This window comes from Dermochelys coriacea, chromosome 1 (genome assembly GCF_009764565.3).
Source record: "Dermochelys coriacea isolate rDerCor1 chromosome 1, rDerCor1.pri.v4, whole genome shotgun sequence".
In the NCBI taxonomy this organism is placed as follows: Eukaryota; Metazoa; Chordata; order Testudines; family Dermochelyidae; genus Dermochelys; species Dermochelys coriacea.
The window spans coordinates 255,736,661-255,744,405 of NC_050068.2; the positions used below are offsets into that span (position 1 = coordinate 255,736,661).

Sequence of the window (7,745 nt, forward strand, 5' to 3'; positions counted from 1 at the left end):
TACTATTCATCCCTGCTGAAGATTAGCTTTGTTAAGTCACTTAATGGCTGCCTAACGTTCCAGTGCTTTGAGTCACAGCAGGTCACCCAGAGACACAGGAACAAAAGGGTTAAAATCTGAGATTAAATGACCTGTATGTTCCGTAAACAGCACTCATTTGGGCCAATTTAATAAATGTAACAGACAATCAGTGACACCCTGACCCAAAAATGCACGCTCCCAAATTGAATGTGATATATTAATACAGGGCAAGGCCACACTGAGAAGCTTCAGAAGGTGCAGGGAGAAGCAAACCAAACGGGGTTAAGCGGCTCAGATGACAGCTGTTCTTGTCCTTGAAAAGAAAATTTGGTCAATTATTCATGTTCAACTTAAAGTGACAATGAAGCCAGCTTCAACAGAGCACTTCTCCTGCATTATTCATACCCTAGAGCCAGCAGAGTCTCTGCAAAGAGACATTTCTGAGGATGGATGGAACCTGCAAATGGCACTGTAGCCAAGCTTGTTCACAAGCTGAATGAAGAGAGGGGAAGAAATAAGAAAAATAATTAATTGTGAAGCATTTCTTATACCTAGTGCTGAGACCATGCAATAGCTTTGTAGACTCTGCATCTTGTTTCCCCACCATATTTTCAGGTCTAAGTGAACAGGGGAGCAGTCAAAGTTGCATCTCAGTGCCTGTTCACCAGGGTTTATTATTATAGCCAATATTTGTTTGTTCATTCAGAGAGAATCCACACAGTGCAGCGTCTGCTTGATGACATAAGTTTTTATTTGCCCACATCCCTTCAAACTGGGATACCTAGAAGTCTTCCTTTCCCCTAGTCTTCACTGAGGGAAAGTCTCCAGCAAATCCTCAGCTCCTCTTCAGAGGCCTGCATCTCTCAAGCTACTTCTCTGGAACTCTTAGAACCAGATTTTCTAGAAGTGGTCCCTAATTTTGGCCACCAACCCTCCCCGACATCAGTGGGAGCCAGTGGCCACTCAGCACTCTGGAAAAGGTTCAAGGTGCCTCAAGTCATGCACCCAGATATTGAAGTGCCCAAAATTAGAGGCCATTTTGGAAATGGGGACCATATCATAAACTGATACTACTGGGCTTTCCGGTTATGTTTCCTGTTTATAACCAGGGAATCTAGTTTTCCATGATAAAACCCTCCAAAATTGTCTGATTTAAAAAATCCACATTTTTCTGTGATTAAAATGAAACGCTGAACTTAGTTTCACTAGCCACACTATATATAGGTATCAGTTGAACACAATGTTTTATTGATATACAGTAGAGCCCTGTTAATCTGAGCCTCCATTATCCAGCCCTCCATATTAACCAAACCACCAGCTGTCTGAGCCCCCACTACATGAGGCTGATGGCCCAAGCTCCCACCGCCATCTTAAAATAAGGAAGGGAAAGTTCTTTGCCAGTTCTCCTCATTATCCCAATTTTTGATGATCTAATCTGGTCCCAGTCCTTATTAGATTGGATAAATGGGGTTCCACTGTACATTTAAAGCACATTAAAAAAAAATCAATCACAAAAGAAGAAGTTGTGCGCATTGAATAAGTAATACTAGTACTTTCAGTAAAGTTTAGTTAATGGGTGTTTGTTTTTTCACAAAACATGAAAACTAAAGATTTTCTGGTTAAAAAACAAAAACAAAAACAAAAAAAACACACCACAAATTCTGCATTTTTCCCATGGGAAACGGATTTCTAGGATCCATGGTTATAACTCCAATAAGGAGCAGTGGGATTCTGGTGAGAATTCACATGGGAATGTAACTGACATGAGCACGTAGTGGCCACAGACAGCCGGGTCATTTTCTGTGAAAGGGTGTGAATTGCTCCTTTGAAGCCAGTCCTTCCACTGTCCTCTCTTCCTCCATGTTCCTAGAGAGGTACAGGTTTCCTGCATTTAGCATCCCAAGTGCATGCAAATGCAGAGCCATTGATATGCATTTTGCTATTGCAGTTAACTGTTTTAGCAACTGCTGATGCATTGGAGGGAATGCTCATGCTCTAGAGCAAGTCCAGTGGAATAAATGGAATAGGGACTCTGTACCGGGGTCACAGGAGCACTGTCCTGAAAAAAAGAAGGCTGCCAACCCAGCAATGAGGATTTTTCTCCTGCCCCCACCATGTTCTGAGATTTTTTTTTTAAATCTTTCTCTGAAGGATCATGGATGGCCATAACTGGACATGGGACATTGGATGGGGAGGGACCAGGGCTCTGAGGTGGCACCAAATATTTTCTCTCTTTCAGATTCTTGGCTGGCTGGTTCTTGCTCACATGCTCAGGGCCTAACTGATTGCCATATGTGGGGTCAGAAAAAATTTCCCGCTAGGTCAGATAGGCCAAAAAAAAAATAATTCCCAACGTCACTGCTATTCTCTTCAGCATAGGGGTGCAGGTCATTTGCTGGGATTATCTGGCTCTCTCACAAACATTTCCCTGGCACTGCGGGGGGCCTCAGGTACTGGGGCACCTCGGTCCCTCCTATCCTCTGTCTGTGGCACATAATAGTCTATTCTCCTGTGGACTGTAATATTTTGATCTCATTGTGGTTGTTGGGTTTGGTGTATGGGTCAGTGTGGGTGGTCTGTGGCATACAGGAGGTCAGACTGCATGATTTGGGGGCCCTTTCTGGCCTTATACTCTGACAGTTCCCAGAGGGCCTCAGAGGCAGGAGCATCCCCCTGGAGTGGCACAGAAGTAATACGTGCCCTTTCACTCCAACTAAGTTATCAGGTGGAAGTGACAGCTCCATAGGAGCCTCACAACGTGCTGCACACATTTGCAGTCTCTAGGGAACACTACAGCTTTGAAACAAAGCTTTACCACTAAAATATATATGGTGTTTGTAAAACATAGCATCCTCACCAGGCCATGTCATTCTATGGCAATCCTTTAGCCACAAGGGTATGAATTGGACTATAAATATGCTATGAATACCCATAGGTACAGCAATTCAGCCCTGTGGATGGGTGGTGTACACTCATGGGAGAGGTAGACACAATTCTTTGTACCCTGAGAAAGCATAACAGCTAGTACTAATTCCAACAGGACTCTTCCTTTCACAGAGGTAACCAAGGGGCTTTGAACTCACTCCTACTACTGACTTATGGTCCAAACACACTGCTCATTATGCTGATGCAATTAGCTGCCACAGAGCATTCTTTAAATTATGGGGAATTTATATTGAAAAGCAGATACAATAGAGTGTGTACAAATATTTTCAAGACTGCACAGAACAACAAAATAAAATCCTCTTACCTCTCCCCTTTCCACGGACAAGCTGAATACTGTAGACACCAGCTTTCAAACTTTTTGAGCTGAGCGCCCCCACCCTTTTGAGTTACAATTTTTGTTTGTGCCCCCCCCAAGCCAGACAAAAATAGACAATACCAGCCCCTTCCCCCTCAGGTTTTCAGGGTAGGGGAAGGCATATGTGACAGTCTCTGGGGGTGGAGCCAGCGCCAGGCGCCGAGACTGCTGGGAACCGAAATTGGTATGGCCATGGCAGATGTTGACACTAACCCACAGGCTGGGTGGCCCACCGAGGTGAGTCAGGGAGGGAGCTGGCCCCCCAAATGTTCCTCTGTGCCCTCCCTTCGGGGGAACGTCCCACAGTTTTAAAACCTCTACTTTAGAGGAGCCAAAGAGCCAGCAACGTCACAGCACGGAACTTACTAATGTATTACAGTCAAAGAGGAAGATAGAAGGTGAAAACTGTACATTCAAAACTATGTTTTGTGCTGAATCCCCCTAGTACTTTATTCCTTGGGTCATTCATCACTTAAAATATATTTAACTCTTAAAGGGGCTTGCAAAATCAAATGTAAGACCTGTAGCATATCCTAGGTGGACATCTAGTGGCAAAAGCATGGCTAACAAGAGAATACAATATCTTACTATATGTTCCATTCTATGCATCCGATGAAGTGAGCTGTGTTAGTCTCTAAGGTGCCACAAGTACTCCTGTTCTTTTTGCGGATACAGACTAACATGGCTGCTACTCTGAAACCTAAAGAATGTAGCTGAACAGACATTTTATCTAGCCTCACACACACTTTCTACCTGTGACAATTAGCCACATGCATGAGCTACATTACAGTCAATATTTATGTGCAAGGCTCAGTTGTTTGGTCAAACTTTTTCAGTTCACATAATAGTAGGGACAGGCAGAGCCAAGGAATTAAGTGGAGTTACAGTGCTGGGCCTGTTAGTAAATTGAAAGTCTTGTCTTTTGCCATTTTCTAGCTTTTTTGAAATTCATAGACATTAAAACCACAGAGGACCATTGTAATCATCTAATCTGACTTCTTGCATAACAGAGGCCATAGACCGTCCCACAGTAATTTCTAAATCAAGACCATAATTTCTGATTAAACAGTAGTTTCTCTTTTAGAAAGATATCTAGTCTTCAAATCAAGACTTCAGGTGACAGAGAAGCCATCACAATCCTAAATAAATTATTCCAGTGGTTGATTACTCCCAGTTATTTCTAGTCTAGTCTCTTATTTCTAGTCTGACTATGTCTAGCTTCAGCATCTAACTGTTGAATTGCATTATGATTTTTTTCTGCTAGACTAGAGAGCCATCTTACTTTCAAAAGCTTCTTCCCCATGTAGGTTCTTCTAGGTGATGATCAAGCCACTTCCTAACCTTCTTTTAGGCATATTGAGAGATTTAAGAAGTTCAATTTGTTTAGTTTAAAGCATGGTTTCCAGATCTCAGATCATTCTAGTAGCTCTTTTCTGAATCCTTTCCAGCTTTTGCAACATCCTTTTTGAAATATTGCCTGGTACTTGAGCATCTTACATCAATTCATCAGCCACTTTGGGTGTCAAAAGGCATAGATATAGATTAGGGCTGTCAAGCGATTAAAAAAATTAATTGTGATTAATTGTGTGATTAAAAAGTGTGGATTAATTGTGCTATTAAACAATAGAATACCATTTATTTAAATATTTTTGGATGTTTTTCTACATTTTCAAATATACTGATTTCAGTAACAACACAGAATACAAAGTGTATAGTGCTCACTTTATATTTATTTTTATTACAAATATTTGCACTGTAAAAAAACAAAATAAATAGTATTTTTCAATTCACCTAATACAAATACTGTTATGCAATCTCTTTATCATGAAAGTTGATCTTATAAATGTAGAATAATGTACAAAAAACCTGCAATCAAAAATAAAACAATATAAAACTTTAGAGCCTACAAGTCCACTCAATCCTACTTCAGTCAATCACTCAGACAAACAAGTTTGGTTACAATTTACAGGAGATAATGCTGACATTTCTTGTTTACAATGTCACCTGAAAGTAAGAACAGACGTTTGCATGGCACTGTTGCAAGATATTTACATGCCAAATATGCTAAAGATCCATATGTCTTTTCATGCTTCAACCACCATTCCAGAGGACAGGACATGCATCCATTTGCACCACCTGAGTCAGATGCCAAAAAGCAGAAGGTTGATTTTCTTTTTTGGTGGTTTGAGTTTTGTAGTTTCTGCATCTGAGTGTTGCTCTTTTAAGACTTCTGAAAGCATGCTCCACACCTTGTCCCTCTCAGATTTTGGATGGCACTTTAGATTCTTAAACCTTGGGTTGAGTGCTCTAGCTATTTTCAGAAATCTCACATTGACAGCAGATTTGACAAAATGCAAAGAAGGTACCAAAGTGTTCTTAAAACGAACATGTGCTGGGTCATCATCCAAGACTGCTATAACATGAAATATATGCAGAATGCAGGTAAAGCAGAACAGGAGACATACAATTCTCCCCCAAGGAGTTCAGTCACAAATTTAATTAACCCTTTTTTTTTTAAAACTAGCATCATCAGCATGGAAGCATGTCCTCTGGAATAGTGGCCAAAGCATGAAGGCACACACAAATGTTTAGTATATCTGGCAAATAAATACCTTGCAACACTGGCTACAAAACTGCCATGCGAACGCCTGTTCTCACTTTCAGGTGACATTGTAAATAAGAAGCAGGCAGCGTTATGTCCCGTAAATGCAAACAAACTTGTTTGTCTTCGTGATCAGCTGAGCAAGAAGTAGGACTGACTGAGTGGAGTTGTAGCCTCAAAAGTTTTACATTGTTTTGGTTTTGAGTGCAGTTATGTAACAACAAAAAAAATCTACATTTGTAAGTTACACTTTCACAATAAAGAGATTGCACTACAATACTATTTTTACAGTGCAAATATTTGTAATCAAAAATAATAATATAAAGTGGGCACTGTACACTTTGTATTCTGTGTTGTAACAGAAATCAATATATTTGAAAATGTAGAAAAATATTTAAAAATATTTAAACAATTTCAATTGGTATTCTATTGTTTAACAGTGTGATTAATCGTGATTAATTTTTTTAATCGCAATTAATTTTTGAGTTTATCACGTGAGTTAACTGTGATTAAATCGACAGCCCTAATATAAATATTTACAAACCAGTTTACATCTACTGGTAATTTCAGCCTCCTCATACTACAGAGAAGCCATAGTTTTGGGGATGTAACTATTTCTAATTTCTCATTAACAGTTTGATGCTTTTGGGATATTCCCAGTATGTTGCATTCTACGTTGATTTTTCTCTGTGCTTTTTTGGGAGGCGGGGGTGAAGCAGGGGGGAAAAAACATAGTATTATGAGTATCTGGTCAGGCAACTTCAGAACTCCATCCATAACTTAATACATTGGTCTCAGGAGTCTATCTGCAGAAGGGAGCCAGGTTTGGGCCTCGAGCACAAATGAAGCTTACAGAAACTGAGAATACTGTGAAAGTAACACACCAAACGTTTAGCAGGGAAGAAGTTCCTTACCTTGTAAGTCCAGTGCTCAAGAAGATGACACCGATGGATTGTGAAAGAATTTTCAAGCAACTCTCTGTGGTCAGGGGTCACTTTGATGCAGAGCCTTTGGAGAAGGAGAAGTAAAGTGAAATAAATGGCAGAACCCACATGGAAAGAAAAGTATATCGAAGGTCAAAGCTTGTAAAATCTCACATCCCATACAAGAGGTTTTTTGGTTTGTTTTTAGTAGATCTTCTGTTTGCCTTAGGACATTCTTTCTCCCTAGTTTATTCCAAATTTTGCTAAATCTTCTACACCCCAGAAGGACCTTTAAGAATTAAGAGGGCTGGACTGGGAGTATTGCAAGGCATTTGTCTCAAGAGTCAGGACTAGTGACAAGCTTCTGTTGTACAGCATACAGCAGCTCATCTCTTGAGCAGGCCTAGCCACCAGGAGTACAACATACCACCATCTCAGCTCACCACTGAAACCATATCTTCAAGGCCCTTAACAGTCTGGGACCAAAACTGACCTAGTGACAACTTTTCCATCTGCAACCCACCTGGAAAACTATGCTCATCAGGGACAAACTACCAGATTCCCAGTCCTACTCCAGCTCAATGCTACATTCACTTTGTGTAAGATCAAAAGCTACCCCTTTCCTGGGGTCTGGCTTTTAATACTAAAAGTAACTCACACTAAACAAACATGTCATTAAGTTCTTACCATCAACTCCACCCTGAATACAGGAGGTGGGAGTAGCCCCCTTCTCAGGTGGGAGTTAAACAAGCCACATCTGCCCCAGTGGGTCAGCCGTAATTGACTGGCAGTTCTGTGCAGGGCTCCAAAATTCTAACACCTGCTAACAGTGTGGGGCCAACAGGAGATTTCTGCCATCCCCGTTACACTGCTGAGAGTGGAAGTATTCACCACCAAA

At 40.8% G+C, this 7,745-nt stretch overlaps 1 long non-coding RNA gene across 1 annotated transcript; it reads right to left on the reverse strand.

The window, feature by feature from the left end:
* Positions 1–425: 425 nt before the first annotated feature.
* On the reverse strand, positions 426–7,475 carry LOC122461207. Its single transcript, XR_006283024.1, has 3 exons — positions 7,371–7,475; positions 6,839–6,932; positions 426–513 (listed from the first exon to the last, which is right to left on the reverse strand). It is a non-coding gene; the product is annotated as an uncharacterized LOC122461207 (long non-coding RNA).
* Positions 7,476–7,745: the final 270 nt, after the last annotated feature.